At 40.6% G+C, this 23,816-nt stretch overlaps 1 protein-coding gene and 1 non-coding gene across 2 annotated transcripts in view; both read right to left on the reverse strand.

Annotated features, from left to right (window-relative positions):
- Positions 1–23,816, reverse strand: part of ACOXL (acyl-CoA oxidase like) — a 263,368-nt gene that overhangs the window by 92,285 nt on the left and 147,267 nt on the right.
- LOC118994223 (U6 spliceosomal RNA) lies at positions 10,963–11,066 on the reverse strand. Its single transcript, XR_005068008.1, has one exon. It is a non-coding gene; the product is annotated as a U6 spliceosomal RNA (small nuclear RNA).

A 23,816-nucleotide genomic window follows, 5' to 3' on the forward strand; every position in this document is an offset into this window, starting at 1 on the left:
CCTCTTTGGAGAAGTGTCTATTCAGGTCCTTTGCCCATTTTTTAATTGAATTGTGTGTCTTTCTGGAGTTGAGTCACATTAGTTCTTTATACATTTGGAAGATTACACACTTGTCTGATGTATCATTCACAAATATGTTCTCCCATACAGTCAATTTCCTTTTCGTTTTGATCATGGTTTCTTTAGCTGTGCAGAAGCTTGTAGTTCCATTTATTGCATAAATTCCTTTAATTGCATGTAGTTCCATTTATTTTTTCCTTTATTTACCTTGCCCTAGGTGATATATCAGCAAAAATATTGCTACAGGGATATGTGAAATTTTACTGTCTATGTTGTCCTCTAGAACTTTTACGGTATCACAACTTATATTTAAGTCTTTTACCCATCTTGAGTTTATTCTGATGTATGGTGTAAATTTGTGGTCTAGTTCATGTCTTTACATGTACCAGTCCAGTTCTCCCAACACCATTTACTGAAGAGGATATTTTTACTCTGTTGTATGCTTGTGCCCACTTTGTCAAATATGAATCAGCTTAACAATAACAACTCACAATCTTCAGATCAACTATACTTTGTCAAACTAATTGACCACAGAAACATGGGTTTATTTCTAGGCTCTGTATTCTGTCTCATTGATCTATGTGTCTGTTCTTATGTCAGTACCAGACTCTTTTGATTACAGTGGCCTTGTAGTATAGCTTGATATCAGGTATTGTGATCCCTCCAACTTCATTCTTCCTCCTCAAGATCACTGAGGCTATTCAAGCTCTTTTTTGGTTCCATGTACATTTTTGACATATTTTTTCTAGATCAGTGAAGTGTGCCACTGGTATTTTAACAGGAATTACATTGAATCTATAGATTGCTTTGGGTAGTATGGATATTTTAATGATGTCAATTCTTCCAAACTATGAAAATGGTATATGTTTCCATTTATTTGTATCTTCCTCAATTTCTTTCTTTAGTATTTGATAGCTTTCTGAGTACAGGTCTTTTACCTCCTTAGTAAAATTTATTATACGGTACTTTATTATTTTTTTCCAATTTTTTATTTAATTATTTTTCAAGTACAGTTTTCTGTCTATTACTCCCATCCCATCCCACCCCCAGACTCCCCCCTCCCTCCCATCTCCATCCTTCTCAATTGTTGTCCATGTATCCTTTATATATGTTCCTCTAAATCCCTCCCCTATTTCCCCTGAAATTCCCCCCTCTCCCCTCTGGTCACCGTCAGCCTGTTCTTATTTCAGTGTCTTTGGTTATATTTTGCTTGCTTGTTTGTTTTGTTGTTTAGCTTCCTGTTAAAGGTGAGATCATATGGTATTTGTCCTTCAACACCTGGCTTATTTCACTCAGCATAATGCTTTCCAGTTCCATCCAGGATGTTGCAAAAGATAGGAGCTCCTTCTTTCTTTCTGCAGCATAAAATTCCATTGTGTATATGTACCATAGTTTTTTGATCCATTCATTTACTGACGGGCACCTAGGTTGCTTCCAACTCTTGGCTATTGTAAATTGTGCTGCTATGAACATTGGGGTGCATATGTTCTTTGGGATTGGTGTTTTAGGGTTCTTAGGATACAATCCTAGCAGTGGAATTGCTGGGTCAAAAGGCAAGTCCAATTTTAGTTTTCTGAGAAAATTCCATACTGTTTTCCATAATGGTTGTACCAGTCTGCAATCCCACCAACAGTGGACCAGAGTCCCCTTTTCCCCACACCCTCTCCAACATTTGTTGTTTATTGCTTTGTTTATGATAGCCATTCTCACCGGTGTAAAGTGGTATCTCATTGTAGTTTTAATTTGCATCTCTCTGATAGCTAGTGATATTGAGCATCTTTTCATGTGTCTCTGGATCCTCTGTATGTCCTCCTTGCAGAAGTGTCTGTTCAAGTCCTTTCCCCATTTTTTAATTGGGTTAGTTGTCTTCTTAGAGTGAAGTCGTGTGAGTTCTTTGTATATTTTGGAGATTAAACCTTTGTCTGAGGTATCATTGGCAAATATGTTTTCCCATACAGTTGGTTGTCTTTTTATTTTAATGCTGTTTTCTTTAGCTGCGCAGAAGCTTTTTATTTTGATGAGATCCCATTTGTTTATTCTTTCCTTTATAGTCCTTGCTCTAGGGGACATATCAGTAAAAATGTTGCTGCGTGAAATATCTGAGATTTTCCTGCCAATGTTCTCCTCTAGGACTTTAATGGTGTCATGGCTTATATTTAAGTCTTTTATCCACCTTGAATTTATTTTGGTGTATGATGTAAGTTGGTGCTCGAGTTTCATTTTTTTGCATGTAGCTGTCCAGTTCTCCCAACACCATTTGTTGAAGAGGCTATCTTTACCCCATTTTATGATACTGCCCCCTTTGTCGAATATTAATTGACTGTAGAGATTTGGGTTTATTTCTGGGCTCTCTATTCTGTTCCATTGGTCTATGTGCCTGTTTTTATGCCAGTACCAGGCTGTTTTGATTACAGTGGCCTTGTAATACAGTTTGATATCAGGTATTGTGATCCCTCCTACTTTGTTCTTCTTTCTTAACATTGCAGCTGCTATTCGGGGTCTTTTATGGTTCCAGATAAATTTTTGAAGTGTTTGTTCTATGTCTGTGAAATATGCCATTGGTACTTTAATAGGTATTGCATTGAATCTGTAAATTGCTTTGGGTAGTATGGACATTTTGATGATGTTAATTCTTCCAATCCATGAACACGGTATACGTCTCCATTTGTTTGTGTCTTCCTTGATTTCTGTCTTCAGTGTTGTGTAATTTTCTGCATACAGGTCTTTAACCTCCTTGGTTAGATTTATTCCCAGATATTTTATTTTTCTTTTTGCTATATCGAATGGGATTTTTTTCTTGATTTCTGCTTCTGCTGATTCATTGTTAGTATACAGAAATGCCTTTGATTTCTGGATATTGACTTTGTATCCCGCTGTTTTGCCAAATTCATTTATTAGTTCCAGCAATTTTTTGGTAGAGTCTATAGGATTTTCCATGTACACTATCATGTCATCTGCAAACAGTGACAGTTTTGTTTCCTCCTTTCCGATTTGGATGCCTTTTATTTCCTTTTCTTGTCTGATCGCTGTGGCTAGAACTTCCAATACTATATTAAATAGAAGTGGTGAAAGTGGACAACCTTGTCTTGTTCCTGATCTTAGTGGAAAAGCTTTCAGTTTTTGCCCATTCAGTATGATGTTGGCTGTAGGTCTTTCATATATGGCCTTTATTATATTGAGGAATGCTCCCTCTATTCCCACTTTGCTGAGTACCTTTATCATAAATGGGTGTTGTACCTTATCAAAAGCTTTTTCCGCGTCTATTGATATGACCATGTGGTTTTTGTCCTTGCTTTTGTTTATGTGGTGTATTACATTTACTGATTTGCGGATATTGAACCATCCTTGCATCCCTGGGATGAATCCCACTTGGTCATGGTGTATGATCTTTTTGATGTATTGTTGGATGCGATTTGCCAATATTTTGTTGAGGATTTTAGCATCTATGTTCATCAGTGATATTGGCCTGTAATTTTCTTTCTTTGTTGTGTCTCTCTCTGGTTTTGGAATTAGGATAATGCTCGCTTCATAAAAAGAGTTTGGGAGTTTCCCATCATTTTGGATTTTTTGGAATAGTCTGTGAAGAATAGGGGTTAGCTCTTCCTTAAACGCTTTGTAGAATTCTCCTGTGAAACCATCTGGTCCGGGGCTTTTGTGTGATGGGAGTTTTTTGATTACTGCTTCAATTTCATTTGCTGTTATTGGTCTGTTCAGGCTTTCTACTTCTTCTTCATTGAGTTTTGGAAGATTATATTTTTCTAGAAATTTGTCCATTTCACCTAGGTTTTCAAATTTCTTGGCATACAGTTCTTCATAGTAATTCCTTACAATCCCTTCTATTTCTGTGGTATCAGTTGTAATCTCTCCTCTTTCATTTCTGATTGTGTTTATTTGTGTCCTCTCTCTTCTTTTCTTAATGAGCCTACTTAAAGGCTTGTCTATTTTGTTTATCTTTTCAAAAAACCAACTCTTGGATTCATTGATCCTTATAATTGTGCTTTTGGTCTCTATGTCATTTAATTCTGCTCTGATCTTGGTTATTTCCTTCCTTGTACTTGCTCTGGGCTGTCTTTGTTGTTGTTCTTCGAGTTCTTGCAGGCGTCGGGTTAGGTTGTTTGTTTGAAATGTTTCTATTTTCTTTAGGTAAGCCTGTATTGCTATGAACTTCCCTCTCAGGACTGCCTTGGCCGTGTCCCATAAGTTTTGGGTTGTTGTGAGTTCATTTTCATTTGTTTCCAGAAACTTTTTGATTTCTTCCCTAATTTCAATCTTGACCCATTCGTTGTTTAATAGCATACCATTCAGTCTCCATGATTTTGGGTGTTTTGGGTTTTTTCCTTTGGGGTTGGTTTCTAATTTCAGTCCCTTGTGGTCAGAGAAAATGCTTGGTATGATTTCAATTTTCTTGAATTTGTTGAGGCTCATTTTGTGTCCTATCATGTGGTCTATCTTTGAAAATGTTCCATGTGCATTTGAAAAGAATGTGTATTTAGCTTCTTTGGGATGAAGCGCTCTATATATATCAGTCAAGTCCATTTCTTCTAGAGTGTCGTTTAATGCTGCTATATCTTTGTTGATATTTTGTTTGGAAGATCTGTCCATTTTTGACAGTGGGGTGTTAAAATCCCCTACTATAATTGTGTTGCTGTCAATATCTTTCTTGAAGTCTTCTAGGATTTTTCTTATATATTTGGGTGCTCCTATGTTGGGTGCATATATATTTATGATGTTAATGTCTTCGTGCTGGATTCTTCCCTTGAGCAATATGAAGTGACCTTCTGGGTCTCTCTTTATGGCCCTTTTTTTGAAGTCTATTTTGTCTGATATTAGAATTGCTACCCCGGCTTTTTTTTCTTGTCCATTTGCTTGGAAAATTTGTTTCCAGCCTTTCACTTTTAGTCTGTGATGGTCTTTTGTCCTGAGGTGGGTCTCCTGTAGGCAGCATATGTGTGGGTCATGCTTTCTTATCCATTCAGCTATTCTATGTCTTTTGATTGGAGCATTTAATCCATTTACATTTAAGGTTATTATTGATAGGGACTTATTCATTGCCATTTTTGTACCACAGTTCCTCTCTGTCTCTCTCTTTTCCTTCCTTTCCTTAAAGCAGCCCTTTTAGTATTTCTTGTAGAGCTGGTTTGGTGGAGGCATATTCTTTTAGACTTCTTTTGTCTTGGAAGCTCTTTATTTGGCCTTCTATCTTGATTGAGAGCCTTGCTGGGTAAAGTAGCCTTGGTTGTAGGCCTCTGGTTCTCATTACTTGAAATATTTCTTGCCATTCTCTTCTTGCTTGGAGTGTTTCCATTGAGAAGTCAGTAGCTAACCTTATTGGGGCTCCCTTGTATGTTACTTCCTTTTTCTCCCTTGCTGCCTTTAGGATTCTCTCTTTGTCTTGAAATTTTGCCATTTTAATGATGATGTGTCTTGAAGTGGGCCTCTTTGGGTTCCTCTTGAATGGGACTCTCTGTGATTCCTGGATTCGTGTAACTTTTTCTCTCATCAAATTAGGAAAATTTTCCATCATTACTCTTTCAAATAGGTTTTCTATCCCTTGTTCTTCTTCTTCTCCTTCTGGTATTCCTATTATTCGGATATTATTACGTTTCATATTATCTTGCATTTCTCTTAGCCCATCTTCATTCTTTTTGAGCCTCTTTTCCCTTTCTTGCTCTTTCTGGGAGATTCTTTCTACTGTGTCCTCCAACTCACTGATCCGATCTTCTGCCTCATCGATCCTGCTTTTCATTCCTTCTACTGTGTTCTTCAGTTCCGAAATTGTATTCTTCATTTCCTCTTGTCCTTTGGTGATAGTTTCTATTTCCTTTTTCATGTTGATATAGTTTGCGGAGAGCTCATGGTAGCTCCCCTCTAGTTTCTGGTAGCTCATTGTGAGCTCTTTGAATTTCCTGATAACTAGTGCTTTGAATTCAATATCTGATAGCTGACTTGCCTCTCTTTCATCTGACATTATTTCTGAGACTTCCACCTTTTCTTTCATTTGGGCATTGTTTCTTTGTCTTCCCATTGCTTGTGAGACTCTTTTTGTTAGCCTCAGCTTCTTAAATTGATCTGTTCTGACTCCCAGGGTTTATGGTGTGAACCTCTGTGGTAGAATACCTGTGAAATTCAGTGGTGCAGTCTGCTGCAGGTATCTTGATGTTCTCCACTTCCACCTACTCCTTTCTTTGTGTGTGTGTGTGATCAGTTGGAGGGGGAGGCAAAATGGTTTATGACAGCAGGAGAGTACTTTATGATATTTACAGTCACAGCTGGTAGAGAAGAGATAGAATATCTTTAGGCTATATATAGTGTTGACTGTAATCTTCAACCCAATTTGCCATTTTTAAGAAAGGATAGACCAAAGATAAATCTCTTGTTGTGGAGGGAAGGCTTGTGAGTTGTATCTAGAAAGCAGTGAGATTGCGGGTGGTCAGATTTTGAGGTAAGGTGAGAGTAAAGAATAGTAAATAGATGTAGTATGTGAGCAAGTAGAGTTAATCACTACAGTAATCGAATTCAGGAACCTGTAATGTGGGCTAAGACCTGAGAGATGTGTTGTGAAGTATTTACAGTGGTATAGAAAGCAACAAACAAACAAACACACAAAAAAGGGCAAGAGAAGTGAGGAGAAAGCAATAAGCTTGAGGTGAAAGGAAGAAGGACTAAAACAGAAAAAAAGAAAGGAGAGGAACAGAGTACTGAAAGATACAGCAACAATAACATTAAAAAATATACAATTTCTCAAAAAAAGTTTTAAAAAAAGTTTTTTAAAAAAAACCTCCCTTGTTGGTTTCAAACTGTCCAATCTGGTTTTTCTGGTTTCAGCAGGAACCCCTCTGTGGGCTGGGTTGTAGGCCCAGGCACACACCCGCCCACCAGCCAGGCTACCAGACTGGGGTGTGGGCATCCGCCCACCCGACAGGCTACCTGGGTCCCACGGGATCTGGTAATGGTCCTTCCCAGTCCTGTGGCTGGGTGAGAAGCAAATCAAGCTGCCTTCACAGGAGAACACTTCAGTCCACTTTCCAGTAAAATATTCTCCAGAAAGCGGGCCTCTCAGCCCAGCCCAATCCCCAACCTGACTGGTTAGGACAATGCTCCTCTCAAATTTCCTGGGCTGGCGGGCTGGTGGGCTGGTGACCACAGAGATTGCAACTGAACATGGCCCCCTGTCCTTGCCACCCTCCCTGCACACCTAGGCAGACAGGTCTCTGCCACCCAGCCCCTACTAGATGGTGAGGGAGGGAGCCAGCTCTTCCAAGGTCCCTGCAGCTGACCCAATACTCCACTGGGTGCTGGACTCCCTATGAGTCCTCCCTGGCACTGGCAGCAGATCGAAGCCTCTACACTCCTAACGCGGTGGCAGCAGCGACTCCGAGGCATTACGGGCTGGCCGAGGACAGCCGGCCCTGCTGCTACTGCTTTTGTCTTTACTCACAGGTGCTGGGCTCCCGATGAGTCCTCTATGACAGATGCCCCGATGCTGGCCGTAGACAGAAGCCTCTGGGGCCTGGAAGCTGTGGCAGTAGCAGCTCCGAGGTCTTTACACGCCGGCCAATGGCTGCTGGTCCCGCTGCTGCTGCTTTTGACTTTACTCTGGGGTGCCTGGCCCTGCCGCTGCCACTTTTGTCTTTACTCACAGGCGCCAGGCTCCCGATGAGTCCTCTGTGGCAGACGCCCCTGTCACTGGGCACAGGCGGAAGGAATCCTCTGGGCTCCAACTGCTGCGGCAGCCTCGGCTCCAGGGCCATTATGTGCCAGCGGAGGGCTGCTGCCGGCCTGGCCGCCTCTGTCCTTACTCGTGTCACTGAGAGCCCAACCTATTTTTCTTGTTGCTATAGTAGATGGAATTTTTTTCCTAGTTGCTCTTTCTTTTTTTTCTGAACTCCATAGAACACCATTTTCTTCTTTTTTTAATAATTATTTTATTGTTGTTCAATTACACTTGTCTGCATTTTCCTCCAACCACTCCCTTCAACACCAGCCAAACCCGCCTCCCCTCCTTGCTTCCATCCTCCCCTCTAGGGTTGTCCATGTGTCCCTCATAATAGTTCCTGAAAACCTTTCCCCTCACTATTCCCTCCCACTTTCCCTCTGGTTACTGTCAAATTGTTCTTAATTTCTATGTCTCTGGTTATATTTTGTTTATTTTTTCTTTTGTTGATTATGTTCCAGTTAAAGGTGAGATCATATGGTACTTGTTCCTCACCACCTGGCTTATTTCACTTAGCATAATGCTCTTCAGTTCTATCCATGCTGTTGCAAAGGGTAGGAGCTCCTTCTTTCTCTCTGCCACATAGTATTCCATTGTGTAAATGTACCATAGTTTTTTGATCCACTCATTCACTGACAGGCTCTTAAGTTGCTTCCAGCATTTGGCTATTATAAATTGTCCTTCTATGAACATTGGGGTGCATAGGTTCTTTTGAATTGCTGTTTCAGGGTTCTTAGGATATAATCACAGCAGTGGAATAGCTGGGTCAAAAGGCAGTTCCATTTTTAGTTTTCTGAGGAAATTCCATACTGTTTTCCACAATGGCTGCACCAGTCTACATTCCCACCAACAGTGCAGTAGGGTTCCTTTTTCTCCATCCTAGTTGCTTTTCCTGATAGCTCATTGTTGGTGTATAAAAATTCCATTGACTTCTGAACATTGACTTTGTATCCTGCTATTTTGCCAAATTCACTTATTAGGTTGAGTAGTTTTTTTGGGGTGGAGGCTATAGGATTTTCTATGTACACTATCATGTCATCTAAAAACAATGACAGTTTTGCTTCCTCCTTTCCAATTTGGATGCCTTTTATTTCATTTTCTTGTCTGATTGCCATGGCTAGAACTTCCAATACTATGTTGAATAAGAGTAGTAAAAGCCGACACCCTTGTCTTGTTCTTGATCTTAAGGATCAGGAAGTTTTTGCCCATTGAGTATGATGTTGGCAGTAGGTTTTTTGTATATGGCCTTTATTATGTTGTGATATGCTCCTTCATTCTCACTTTGCTGAGTATTTTTATCATAAATGGGTGCTAGAGTTTATCAAATGATTTTTCAGCATTTAATGATATGACCATGTAATTTTTGTCTTTTGTTTTGTTTCTGTGGTGTATTAGGTTTATTGATTTGTGAATATTGTACCATCCTTGCATCCCTGGGATGAATCCCACTTGATTATGATATATGATCTTTTTAACATATTGCTGGATCTCGATTGCCAATATTTTGTCAAGGATTTTAGCATCTATGTTCATCAGAGAGAATGGCCTGTGGTTTTCTTGCTTTGTTGTGTGTTTACCTGGTTTTGGAATTTAATACTAGCCTTGTAAAAACAGTTTGGGAGCCTTCCCTCTTCTTGACTTTTTCGGAGTAGTTTACGAAGGGTAGGAGTCAGTTCTTCTTTGAATGTTTGGTAAAATTCCCTGGTGAAGCCATCCAATCCAAGGCTTTTGTGTGCTAGGAGTTTTTGATGACTGCTTCATTTTCTCTAGTTCTTATCAATCTATTCAGGCTTTCTGCTTCTTCTCTGCTGCTTCTTTGGAAGATTGTATGTTTCTTGAAATTTATCCATTTCTCCCAGCTTGTCCAATTTCTTGGCATAATTGTTTGTAGTAATTCCTTACAATCCTTTGTATTTCTGTGGTATCAGTTGTAATCTCTCTTCTTTCATTTCTGATTTTATTTATTTTGGTCCTCTCTCCTTTTTTCTTGATGGGTCTGGTTAAAGGTTTGTCGATTTTGTTTTTTGCAAAGAACCAGCTCCTGGATTCATGGATTCTTTGAATTTGTTGTTTCTATGTCATGTAATTCTGCTCTGATCTTGATTATTTCCTTCCTTCTGTTCACTCTGGCCTTTTGTTGTTGTTGTTCCTCTAATTCTTATAGGTGTAGGGTTAAGTTGTTTATTTGAGATTTTTCTATTTTCTTTAGGTAGGACTGTATTGCTACGAACTTCCCCTCTCAGGACTGCCTTTGCTGTCCCATAGGTTTTGGGTTGTTGTGTGTTAATTTTCCTTTGTTCCCAGATACTTTTGGATTTCTTCCTTAATCTCATTGTTAACCCATTCATTATTTAATAACATGTTATTCAGTCTCCATGTATTTGAATGGTTTTGAGTTTTTTCCTTGAGGTTAGTTTCTAGTTTCAAGCCACTGTGATCTGAGAAGATGCTTGATACGATTTTAATTTTCTTGAATTTGTTGAGGTTTGTTTTGTGTCCTACCATATGGTCTATCTTTAAAAAAAAAAGATCCATGAGCATTTGAAAAGAATGTGTATTTTGCTTCTTTGGGGTGAAATGCTCTGTAAATACCAACTAAGTCCATTTGATCTAGAGTGTCGTCATTCGGTGTCACTATATCCTGTTGATCCTTTGTTTGGAAGATCTGTCCATTGTTTCAACGGGGCATTAAAATTGCCTAAGATGAGTGTGTTGCTGCTGATCTCTTTCTTAAAGCCCTCCAAGATTTTCCTTGTGTATTTAGGTGCTCCTATGTTGGATAGCATATATATTTACAAGGGTTATATCCTCTTGTTGGACCCCTCCTTGAAGTAGTATGAAGTGTCCTCCTTTGTCTCTGTGTTACAGCCTTTGTTTTGAAGTCTACTTTGTCTGATATAAGTATCGTTACCCCGGGTTTTTTTTCATGTCTATTTGCTTATAATATTTTTTCTATCCCTTCACTTTCAGCCTGTGTAGACCTTTTAATCTGAGGTGGGTATTTTGTAGGCAGTATATATATGGGTCACGTTAATTTAGCTACCCTTATCCATTTAGCTACCCTATGTCTTTTGAGTGGAGTGCTTAATCCATTTACATTTGAGGTTATTATTGACAGGCATTTATCTATTGCCATTTTTCCTTTGTGCCTCTATTCCTCTCTCTCTTTATCGGCTTAAAGCAGTCCCAGAAATATTGAACACTTCATGAATTTGCATGTCATCCTTGTGCAGGAGCCATGCTAATCTCTGTATTGTTCCAATGTTAGTATGTGTGCTGCCGAACTGAACACTTGGCTTTTACATTAGCGACTATTTCTCAATGGTTTTAAATACACTTGAATTTTAAAATTCAAGCCACATTAAATAGTTTTAAGTAAAAAGTGAAAGTTTCCTACCCACACCCATACATCTAGGACCTCACTCCAGGAATAACCATTCTTAAGCAGTTTTTGTTCTGCTGGAAGGAGAAGTGTCTACTGTCAAGGTCAGACTCCTGTGTCCTGTTCCAGTCTGCTTCATATTTAGACCATGCTTTTCTTGAGTGGTTTTGTTTTTCCTGGAGTCTTAATGGACTTTCCCCCCTTTGTTTCAAGAAAAAACATATGGCTTTTCCATCACGTCACTAAGATCTTCCTGCTTCTTAATTGTCCTATTTTGAACTAAAATCACTCCCTTCTTAAAGTCCTTCTTTTGATTCTGCTGACTTCCTGTTCCAATTTGGACTAATCGGGTCCTGGGCTCACCACACTACTGTAGCCAGTTATTTCTTTAAACATACTCCTCTTGGGCTAGGTCCAGGAAGCATGCATGTCTTCTAAATCTTAATTCCTCTTATGCTTTTCTGCAGTTCATCTACAAGTAATGCTTTTTAGAAAGTGTATAGCATGTAAATTTATTGAGCATTTGGAGATCTGTAAGTCTTTATTTCACATATTTAATCAGTAATTTGGCCAGCTATAAAATTTTACATTCAAGATAACTTTCTTCTGAATTCTAAAGACATTGTTCCATTCTTTTCTGGATCCTTGCCATTCAAAGTGTGGTTCAGAAACAGCAGCCTCCCTAAATCTGAAGGTGAACAAGATACCCAAGGACATGTGGGTGAGTTCCAGTTGAGAAGCACTGTGCCAGCCTTCATCACAGCTGCTCAGAGGGCTGAGGTCAACCAGACCCTCTCTTCTCGGTCTAAAGTCTGGGGAACCTCTGTTTGCCCTTACTTGGTGATCTTTTAGGCTCTGACCTTTTCCCGTGGCTGCTGTCAATTCCAGACTTGTCCCTTTCTTCAGATCCAGCAAATGTTCTTTTATTTCTCTGCTTTTGTCTGCCTCTCTGCAGTATCTGCCCCCCCCCCCGGGTTGATAATATCTCCTAGCCCTTTTCTTTTATTTCTCTTCACTTGGCTTTTCTGACCTTTATTCTGAGAAGTTTCCTCAAATGTATCCTTTAGCTCTTACATTGGATTTTTAAAATTTTGTGAATATTTAATTTAATTTACTATAGTACTGTTCTCTGCACTATGGTTACTATGCCTCAATGAACTATGGTTCTCTGAATACTCATTTTTCATAGCAGGCTATTCCTGTTTAATGACTAAAATATCTCGCATCTCTAGGGACACTAATTAGTTTTAGTTTCTCAGTTGTGTTTCCTCCAGCACCAGTACTTCTGTTTGTTTGTCTTTCTCCTTCTTTTCCATGTTGTTGATTTTCCTTAAGTGCCTGATCATCCTCATTAAATATTATAGAACCACTATTCATTTGCTTAAGCATGATGACAGCATTGTATATATGTAAGAAAATGTCCTTATTTTTAGACAATGAATGTTGCAGTTTTTAGGGATGATGTGTCTGACATCCACAATTTACTTTAAATGGTTACACACAACCTGGTCTACACAAAAGGTCTACACAACCTGGTTTTAGGGGCTTTGGTGACCTCCTTTCTTATCTCTCAGAGAGAAAGAGATAGAGAGGGAATAAGAGACATTTAAACATAGTGAAGTATAAGGGGGGACCCAAAAAACAGAATTTATTTATAAAAATTGTATATTTGTTCTTACATGTTTAAACTTTAGTCACCTTCAAAGTACTCTCCATGTAATGTAATATATCAAGATGTTGTCCCATTGCTCAGAACAGTTTTTGAACTTATCAATTTTGATACCTTTTAGTGCTTCTGCCATATTTTGTTTCACCTCTTCCATGTCAGCAAAATGTTTCCCTTTGAGGACTTTTTTTCATCCAGGGAAACAAACAAACAAAAATGTTGCTTAGGGTGACATCAGGTGAAGCACAGGGGTCATGCTAGTTTTGGTCAAAATCCATTGAGCACTCAGTGGGGCGTGGGTAGGTGTGCTTGTAAATCACCCATCATGAAATGGGCAAACATGTTGAAAGACTAAAAAAAAATTCACTGAAGCAAAATGCAGCCTCTCACAACAACACCAGCTGATACACTGATACAGATGAGTTCCTAGTGGGGGCAGCCTATACTATGAGGGGCCTGTCCTTCATGAGATAATTCCATGAAGGGAGGGTCCCCCTTGTACTAACATTTAGAAGTAGAGAATATTCTCAAGTGTTATTGTAGATTTTCCCTTTTTTTTTGAAATTTCTGTTTGAAATTTTTCATAGTAAAAGTTGGAAATAAAAAAGAACAAAACAAAAATCTCCAAATATCCTGGGGAAAATATGTCTGAGGCCTGAAATCCCCAAGGAATCAGCTTAATTGTAGGAAACCAGTTAGGTACATGGTCTTCAAGCAACTTAGACTATAGGCCATTCGCGTGCATGCTTGCTGGTGGTGTTTGCAGAGCAATGAACAATGCATGTACAATGCCTGGCTGATATTCTGCAGGAAATCTGCCCAAGTGGATTGGGAAGGCTCCCATCCTAGTGAATCTCTAATGAAGTAAAAGAAAGTTAAAATGGGATTTCATGGACGTGGGTAGTAACTGGATTTGGCGGAGGATATGATTAAATTTCACCAAGCGCCTCCAACCCCTGCCCCAGGAAAATAATGAAAGGGTCAGAAGACCTCCCGACTTGCTGAGAGGGAACTACTATGTGAAGCCTGCAGACTCTAAAGCACGTGCCTGCTCTGTCCACAGCTCTTCAGCCACGGGACGGCAGACACAGCACCTTCGCAATCTCTGGAGTCTCACCTTCAGGCAGAGGGCTGGACGGCTGGAGTCACTACGGAACCCTGTGAAACTCACCGGTCAGTTTCTGCACCCTGGTCTCCTGAAATTCCTATCTCTACTTCAGAAAGCGGGATCACAGCAGAGTCCAGTCCAGAGAAGGAGAGCCTCCTCAGTACAGGCTGACTCCAACACTCAAGCAAAAGGCCAGCTGACCAGTGCAGGCGCCAGCACCACCTTCCCCACCATTTTGTGGGTGCTGGGCAGGGGCAGCCTGAAAGCTCTGGGGACAAAGGCAGTCATGTGAACTGACAGGTTTCCTGTTACCGGGTGTTGGCAATGGGCAGGCAGAAGGGCTGACACACCCTGCCCCCCGCACAAAGCTAATGTACTCAGGGTCTTGGGTTCCCACTTAGTGTCCTCCCCNGCAAAAGGCCAGCTGACCAGTGCAGGCGCCAGCACCACCTTCCCCACCATCTCGTGGGTGCTGGGCAGGGGCAGCCTGAAAGCTCTGGGGACAAAGGCAGTCATGTGAACTGACAGGTTTCCTGTTACCGGGTGTTGGCAATGGGCAGGCAGAAGGGCTGACACGCCCTGCCCCCTGCACAAAGCTAATGTACTCAGGGTCTTGGGTTCCCACTTAGTGTCCTCCCCAGGGGGGTTTCCAGAGCTGGTCAAGTGGTCTGACATGGGAGGCCTGCCATCCTGCTGATAGGCAGCTTCACAGAAATGCCTGCTCTCTGCCCAGTTCCCTCTCCTGCTCTTAATCCCTGTGACTCGGCATCTTTCCAGGGATATCCACGAGAAACAACTCCCACCTTAGCCATGTCCACTGACTTGATCCACCACGTCCATGCCATTAACTTTCCATTCCCCAGGAATCTCTGAAACTCCTGGTCCTCTGACGGCCCCCCTCCCACCACCATCAGTGCCCCTGAGCACTGCTCCCTTCTATTCTTTCTTCCAGCTATTTCACAGGATTTTGAAGAGGGAGCAGCAGCACGGTGTTCACACCATCATCCTGAACCACGGGTCCTCCCCTGGTTTCTAGTCTTCCCCCCTTTATGCTGCAGTGTCCAAGTATCTCCCTTCTCGTTCTTGATGCCTTGCAGATGCCTCACGACCCCTCCACCACCTTTCATCTTCCCTCTTCTTAGCAGTAAGTCAGGAAAGGCATCTGCCTGGTCCTATGACACCATTGCAGAAGAGTTAACCCAGCAGGCCTGAGCCTGCTGTTCTCAGAAACGCCAGCATGCAAAGCTGTTCCTGGGAGGCATCTGAGAACTTAGACATGGGGAGGGTTCCCAGCATTCCCTGACTGATCCGTGTGGTTCCTGTGCCTAAACTGCAGACACCATGGTTCATGTTGCCACCTGTTTTCCTTCTGAAAGTGGAACTTTGATACATGAGAGGGAGAAGGTGCACAATAAAAGCCATCATGCTGAGTCTCTAGTGAGCGACCCTGGTAAACAAGACCTCACCTGGGCCGTCACCAGCCAGTGCTGCAGAAAGGAGCTCGTCCTGTGTGGCTCCAGCGGGAGGGGGATCCCACTCCCAGTTGGCTTCAGACTTTACCCCTTTGCCTTTTCCCCTTGATGAGTTTGTGTTTTACCCTTTTGCTACAATAAATCAGAATTGTAACCAGAATTACAACTCGATGCTGGGTCCTATGAGTCCTCCAGAGAACTGTCAAGCTGGGACCTCTGACACATACCACACTGATTATAAAATGTGTTTCTTGTTCTTGGTAAGCTTCCACTGTGGCTTGAGGTGTTGTACTATTTGTCCAGCATGCGTTGAAAAGATGTCTGTGAGGGAAAATGGCCAAAAAGGTCTACACAACCCGGTTTTAGGGGCTTTGGTGACCTCCTTTCTGGCAGACTGTGAAACTGGACCACCCCTGGCTTTTGTCCTCAGCCTGGGCCCTGAAGCCATGTGTGGGCTCTTACTGCACATGGGCTCTACCTGCCCCTCTGTGTTGGCTGACGTCCCCAAGCAGATGGCCCAGTGTCCCTGCACGACTGCCCTCCACGGTCAGAGTCCTGCACTTGCACCGTCCCTGCTCCATCCACAGGACAAACAGCAAGCAGTCCTGTTTCTCCGCATGCTTCCCCTTCAGTTCACAGAAATTGTGACCATTCCCACATCTGTTACGCAGCCTTTCGGTGGTGCCCATAGAGAGTGCTTGCAATCAAAGCTCTGAATCACAACTTCAAGGTGAGACGATGTTGAGTCACGTGCTTGGTTTTAAAATACACACCCTAAGAGGAAGCTGTTGAAAAACCTCACACACATGGATCACCAGCCAAGAGGGAGATGTGAATTAGTGCAACATCTAAATTACTGAATATTCTTAACCAGTGTTTTTAGGTAGCAGGGAGACAAAAGACAGGGCAGTTTTTAATCTACCCAAATTAAACAGCTTCTTAAATAATTCCCCCCCAAATCATGTTCTTTACTACAGATTTCTTTGTAAGTTAAAATAATAAGTGGGCAGGACAAGACTGTCAGAGTACCACTTTATATTTTAGTTTTCAATGGACTAAACTGTGTATCTGAATAGCATTCTAAAAATATCTGCATTACTCTTCAAGTTAACAATTTTTTCATCATAAAACTTTTTATTCAAAAATATTTCAACATAACTTTTTTCAATCAGCTATAGACCTTACAACATAGATAACTGTATCTAATATTTTGATATACCTGTCTAAAGTTATATATACATAAGTGTTTCTTTTTCTTGCTTTAAATTTTTCTTTTTCTATTATTGGGAATTCACATGCAGCTGTAAGATATGATTCAGCAACCCCCTGTACCCTTTGCCCAATTTCTCCCAAGAGTAATATCTTGTATAACTATACTGCAATACCACAACCAGGAAAATAATGTTGGTACAACCCACAGAGCCTATTCAGTCTCTGCCGGTTTTAGATGCAGGTGTGTGTATGGGTGTGTGTTTACTTCTATGCAATGTGGTCACATGTGCAGCTCTGTGTGACCACTACAGTCAGATATGTAACAACTCCATCCCATGCATATCCCATGCTGCCTTTTAAGAGCCATGGCCACTTCCCTCTCTTTCTCCTCCCTCACTCCTGGCAACACTGATCTAATCCCCATCTCTATCATTTTGTATCTGAATGTGGTGAGAATATTTACGATCTACTCTCTCCTCCACTTGTGAGAATGTAACGCAGCACCGTTAGCTTTTGCCACCCTGCTGTATGTTAGACCCCAGACCAATTCACCTTATACCTGGAAGTTTGCACCTTTGACCTACATCTCCGCATCTCCCCCAGCCTCCTGTCAATCATCCAGCCTCCTGTCAATCACCATTCTACTCTGTTTCTATGAGCCCCGCTTTTTAATATTACATGTATAAGTGGCACCATACAGTATTTCTCTTTCTGTCTGATTTACTCCACTTGGTATAATGCCCCCAAGGTCCATTTATGCTGTCTCAAATGGTAAGATAGCCTTTGTTTATCTGGCTGAGTAATTTCCTACTTTATATATATCCCATTTACTCTATCCATTCATGCATCGATGGACGCTTAAGTTGTTTCCCTGTCATGGCTACTGTCTTTAATGCTACAATGAATATGGAGGTGTGGATATCTCTTTGAGATCCTGACCATATATCATTTGAACAAGTACTCAGAAGTGAGGATTGTTATAACACCTGGTAGTCGTGTTTTTAATTTTTTGCGGAACCTCCATGGTGCTTTCCATAGTGGTTGCACCAATTTACATCACCACTAATAGTGCACAAGTGTTCCCTTTTCCACAAATCCTCACCAACACTCATTATCTTTTGTCTTCTTCAGAATAGCCATTCTAACCAGTATGAGGTGATATCTCACTGTGGTTTTGATTTGCATTTCCTGATGATTCATACTGGTAAGAATTTCTTAACGTTCCTCTTGGCCATCTGTATGTCTTCTCTGAAAAAAATATTGAGATCATCTGCCCATTTTTAAAATCAGATTGTTTACTATTGAGTTGTAAAGTTCCTTGCATATTTTGAATATTAAACCCTTATCAGGTGTAAGGTTTGCAAGTATCTTCTCCAATTTCATAGGTTTCCTTCTCATTTTGTAGTTTTATTTACTGTGAAGAAGCTTTTTCAGTTTAATGTAGTCCCACTTGTTTACCTTTGCCTTTGTTGCTTGTGCTTTGGGTGTCATGTACAAAAAAACTGTTGCGAAGACCAGTGCTAAGGAGATTGTACCCTGTGTTTTCTTCGAGATAGCTTATGGGGACTTCCGCCAAGATGGAGGCATAGGTGGAAACACTGTGCCTTCTCCCACAACCAAGTTGGAATACAACAAACGTTTGGAGAACAAAGACACAGCCAAAGAACAGAAAATTGAACTATACGGAAGTCCGGAAGTCCGACAACAACGAACCCTTCAACCAGGACCGGTAAGAGGGGCGGAGCCAGCAGCGGAGCAGGGTCGCCCAGGAAAGATCCCCTGACTGAGGCGCCCAGGCAGCCCAGACTCAGTTGGGGTGCGGGGCAGACTGACCAGGGTCGCACATTGGCACACAGTGAGACGGACCTAGCAGGCCCCAGCGGGCGAACCCACTGGTGGAGGGCTGACGGCAGTGACACATTTGCGTGCAGTAGGATGAAACGAGAGGGCCCCTGTGACAGTGGCAGCTGCAGTGGCAGCGGTGGGAAACGGCAGACGAGACCGCCGTTGCTCCTCTTTGACCCCGCCCCCACATGCAGTGTCACAACCCATCGACTGAGGTGCCCTGCTCTGGTGAACATCTAGGGCTCCGATCCTGATACGTAACAAGCACGAACAGCCCCAAAGATGGCTCAAGAAGAACTCAAAGCCCCAGAGCCCATAACTCTAAGCGACCAACAGATTGCCAGCCTCTCAGATGCACAGTTCAAAACACTGATCATCAAGATGCTCACAGAACTGGTTGATTATAGTCACAAATTAGAGGAACATATGAAGGCTAAACTAATTGAAATGAAGGGAAATGCACAGGAAACCAATAGTGATGGAAAGGAAACTGGGACTTAAATCAATGGAATGGACCAGAAGGAAGAACAAAACATCCAACCAGAAAAGAATGAAGAAATGAGAATTCAAACAAATGAGGAGAGGCTTAGGAACCTCCAGGACATCTTTAAACATTCCAACATCCGGATTATAGGGGTACCAGAAGGGGGAAAGAAACAGCCATGAGTGGAAAGCTTACTTGAACAAATAATAAAGGAGAACTTCCCCAGTCTGGCAAAGGAAATAGACTTCCAGGAAATCCAGGAAGCTCAGAGAGTCCCAAAGAAGTTGGACCCAAGAAGGAACACACCAAGGCACATCATAATTACATTAGCCAAGATGAAAATGAAAGAGAGAATCCTAGAAGCAGCAAGAGATAAGGGGACAGTCACCTACAAAGGAGTACCCATCAGACTGTCAGCGCATTTCTCAAAAGAGACCTTACAGGCAAGAAGGGGCTTGAAAGAAGTATTCCAAGTCATGAAATCCAAAGACCTACAGCCAAGATTGCTTTATCCAGCAAAGCTTTCATTTAGAATGGAAGGGCAGATAAAGTGCTTCTCAGATAAGGTCAAGTTCAAGGAGTTCATCATCACCAAGCTCTTATTATATGAAATGCTGAAGGGACTTATATAAGAAAAAGAAGATGAAAAATATGAACAGTGAAAGGACAGCAAACTCACAGTTATTAACAACCACACCTAAAACAGAAGCAAACCAAGAGGACAGCTAGATCAGGAGTGGAACCATAGAAATGAAGAACACATGGAGGGTTAGAAACAGGGGGTTGGGAGGGGGAGAAGTGGGGAGAAGGCACAGAAAATAGCATAGATGGTAGGTAGAAAATAGATAGGGGGAAGGGCAAGAATAGTAAGGGAAATATAGAATCTAAAGAACTTGAGACACGTGGTTATAAACTAAGCGGGGAGAATGGTGGGAGAGGGGGTGTGTGGGTGGAGGGGAATGAAGGGGGGAATAGAACAACTGTAATGGTATAATCAATAAAATATATATATTAAACAAAGAAAAAGAAAAAAGATAACTTATGGCTTCAGCTTTTATGTTTAAGTCTTTAATTTATTTCAAGTTAATTTTTATGACTGATATGAGATAGGAGAACAATTTCATTCTTCCACATGTGATTATATAGTTTTCCCAGCACAATTTATTGAGGAGATCATCCATTCCCCAGGGAGTATTCTTGGCTCCCTTGTCAAATATTAGTTGACCACATGTGGATTTATTTCCAGGCATTTGATTCTGTTCCATTGGTCTGTGTCTATTTTTCTGCCAGTAGCAGACTGTTTTGATTACTGTGGCAGTGTCCCGCATGACTGCGGAAGCCAGGTGGTCACTCACATGCTCTTATTTTCCCCACGGGAAAAGTCACAGGCTGAGGTCTTCTTGTTACTGAGCCATGCTGCCTTGGGGGAGGAGTGGTGCAGGCTAACTAAAACTGCTTCTATTTTCCTCTTCAGTATGTCCAATCACAGATTTCTTTCTCTGGTTTTGTGCTGAAACTTCACACTGAACTCCTGGACTTGCACAAAGGCACTCTTATCCATGCATGATTGTCCCGATTAGTATTCTCTGTCAGGAAGGCGGTAGGAAACTCCTATTTCATCATTTTAATGTCTTAGAATAAGCTCGTCTATGTTTACAAAATACTTTATTGTGATTTTAACAGGAATTTCATTAAATCTATAGGTCAGAATTGACATCTTTGCTAGGCACAGGCATACAGCCCATGAATATAGTTAATTCCTCCACTTCTTTATGACTTCTTTCTATAGCATTTTGTGATTTTCAGGTTATAGGCATTATACATGCCTGTTAAATTTATAACTGAGTATTTTATTTTATTTGGAACAACTATCAATGGTACTGTGTGTTTAATTTTAGTTTGTGAACATTCCTTATTAGTATATAAAATGTGATTAATTTTTATGTATTAATATTATACCCTGCAGTCTTGGAAAACTCACGTGTTAGTTCTAGGTGGTCTTTTTGTAGATTCCATGAATTCTCTATGTAGACAATGATATAATATGCAAGTACAGTTTTTACTTTTTCCCTTCTAATCTTTGTTTTTTATTTCTTTTTCTTGCCTTATTACACTGGCTGTAACTTCCAGTTCTGTGTTGAACAACAGTGATGCCAGTGGACATCCTTGACCTATTCCTGATCTTAGAGAGGAAGCATTCAATATTTCATAATTAAGCATGATGTTACTTATAGTTTTTTTATTTAACCTTTATTATACTTTTCCATTAGCATTTAGTCTCCTTATGCTCCCTTTCCTCATTACTTACAGTTTTTTGCAGCTGTTTTTTTATAAAGTCAAGAAAAGTCCACTTTATTTCTAGTTTGCTGAGAGGTTTTATTATGAATTGTGATTGGATTTTTGTCAAATGCTTTTTTGAAGGTAAACAAATAAGAGCATATGATTTTTTCTCCTTTATTCTGTTAATGATGGATTGAATTGATTGATTTTAAATTTTTTTCAACATTTTATTTATTTATTTTTATTTATTTTTATTTTTAATTAATTTTTTTTTTATTTAATTCTTGTTCAAGTACAGTTTTCTGTCGTGTATTCCAAGCCCTGTCCGTCCCCCGCCAAGTGCTCCCCACCTTCCTCCCATTTCCGCCCCCCACCCTTAGTTTGTCCATGTGTCCTTTATACTTGTTCATGTGAGTCCATCCCCTTTTCCCCTATGATTCTCTCCCCTCTCCCTTCTGGACCCTGTCAGCCTGTTCCGTATTTGAGTGTCATTGGTCATATTTTGCTTGTTTATTTGTTTTGTTGTTTAAATTCCTGTTAAAGGTGAGATCATATAGTATTTGTCTTTCACCGCCTAGCTTATTTCACTCAGCATAATGCTTTCCAGTTCCATCCATGATGTTGCAAAGGGTACTAGTTCCTTATTCCTTTCTGCAGGATAGAATTCCATTGCGTAAATGTACTATAGCTTCTTGATCCAGTCATTTACCAATGGGCATGCAGGTTGCTTCCAACTCTTGGCTATCGTGAATTCTGCTGCTATGAACATCGGGGTGCATAGGTTCTTTGGGATTGGTGTTTCAGGGTTCTCAGGATATACTCCTAATAGTGGAATTGCTGGACCAAAAGGCACGTTCATTTTCAGTTTTCTTAGAAAATTCCATACTGTTTTCCATAGTGGTGGAACCAGTCTGCAATCCCACCAACAGTGAACTAGGGTCCCCTTTTCCCCACAATCTCTCCAGCACTTGTTGTTTGTTTCTTTGTTTATGGTAGCCATTCTCACCGGTGTAAAGTGGTATCTCGTTGTGGTTCTAATTTGCATTTCTCTGATAGTAAGCGATATTGAGCATCTCTTCATGTGTCTCTGGATCCTCTGTATATCCTCCTTGGAGAAGTGTCTGTTCAAGTCCTTTCCCCATTTTTTAATTGGGTTAGTTGTCTTCTTAGAGTGAAGTCGTGTGAGTTCTTTGTATATTTTGAAGATTAAACCTTTGTCTGAGGTATCATTGGCAAATATGTTTTCCCATACAGTTGGTTGTCTTTTTATTTTAATGCTGTTTTCTTTAGCTGCACAGAAGCTTTTTCTTTGGACAAGATCCCATTTGTTTATTCTTTCCTTTATGTCCCTTGCTCTAGGGGACATATCAATAAAAATCTTGCTGCGTGGAATATCTGACATTTTCCTGCCAATGTTCTCCTCTGAGGCTTTAATGGTGTCACAGCTTATATTTAAATCTTTTATCCACCTTGAATTTATTTTGGTGCATGGTGTAAGTTGGTGCTCAAGTTTCATTTTTTTTGCATGTAGCTGTCCAGTTCTCCCCCAACACCATTTGTTGAAGAGGCTATCTTTACTCCATTTTATGTTACTGCCCCCTTTGTCAAATACTAATTGACTGTAGAGAGTTGGGTTTATTTCTGGGCTCTCTGTTCTATTCCATTGGTCTATGTGCCTGTATGCCAGTACCAGGCTGTTTTGATTACAGTGGCCTTGTAATACAGTTTGATATCAGGTATTGTGATCCCTCCTACTTTGTTCTTCTTTCTTAACATTGCAGCTGCTATTCGGGGTCTTTTATGGTTCCAGATAAATTTTTGAAGTGTTTGTTCTATGTCTGTGAAATATGCCATTGGTACTTTAATAGGTATTGCATTGAATCTGTAAATTGCTTTGGGTAGTATGGACATTTTGATGATGTTAATTCTTCCAATCCATGAACACGGTATACGTCTCCATTTGTTTGTGTCTTCCTTGATTTCTGTCTTCAGTGTTGTGTAATTTTCTGCATACAGGTCTTTAACCTCCTTGGTTAGATTTATTCCCAGATATTTTATTTTTCTTTTTGCTATATCAAATGGGATTTTTTTCTTGATTTCTGCTTCTGCTGATTCATTGTTAGTATACAGAAATGCCTTTGATTTCTGGATATTGACTTTGTATCCCGCTGTTTTGCCAAATTCATTTATTAGTTCCAGCAATTTTTTGGTAGAGTCTATAGGATTTTCCATGTACACTATCATGTCATCTGCAAACAGTGACAGTTTTGTTTCCTCCTTTCCGATTTGGATGCCTTTTATTTCCTTTTCTTGTCTGATTGCTGTGGCTAGAACTTCCAATACTATATTAAATAGAAGTGGTGAAAGTGGACAACCTTGTCTTGTTCCTGATCTTAGTGGAAAAGCTTTCAGTTTTTGCCCATTGAGTATGATGTTGGCTGTAAGTCTTTCATATATGGCCTTTATTATATTGAGGAATGCTCCCTCTATTCCCACTTTGCTGAGTACCTTTATCATAAATGGGTGTTGTACCTTTTCAAAATCTTTTCCCTCATCTATTGATATGACCATGTGGTTTTTGTGTTTGCTTTTG

This window comes from Sturnira hondurensis, unplaced genomic scaffold (genome assembly GCF_014824575.4).
Source record: "Sturnira hondurensis isolate 20B ecotype Veracruz unplaced genomic scaffold, ASM1482457v3 Scaffold0009178, whole genome shotgun sequence".
Classification (NCBI taxonomy): domain Eukaryota; kingdom Metazoa; phylum Chordata; class Mammalia; order Chiroptera; family Phyllostomidae; genus Sturnira; species Sturnira hondurensis.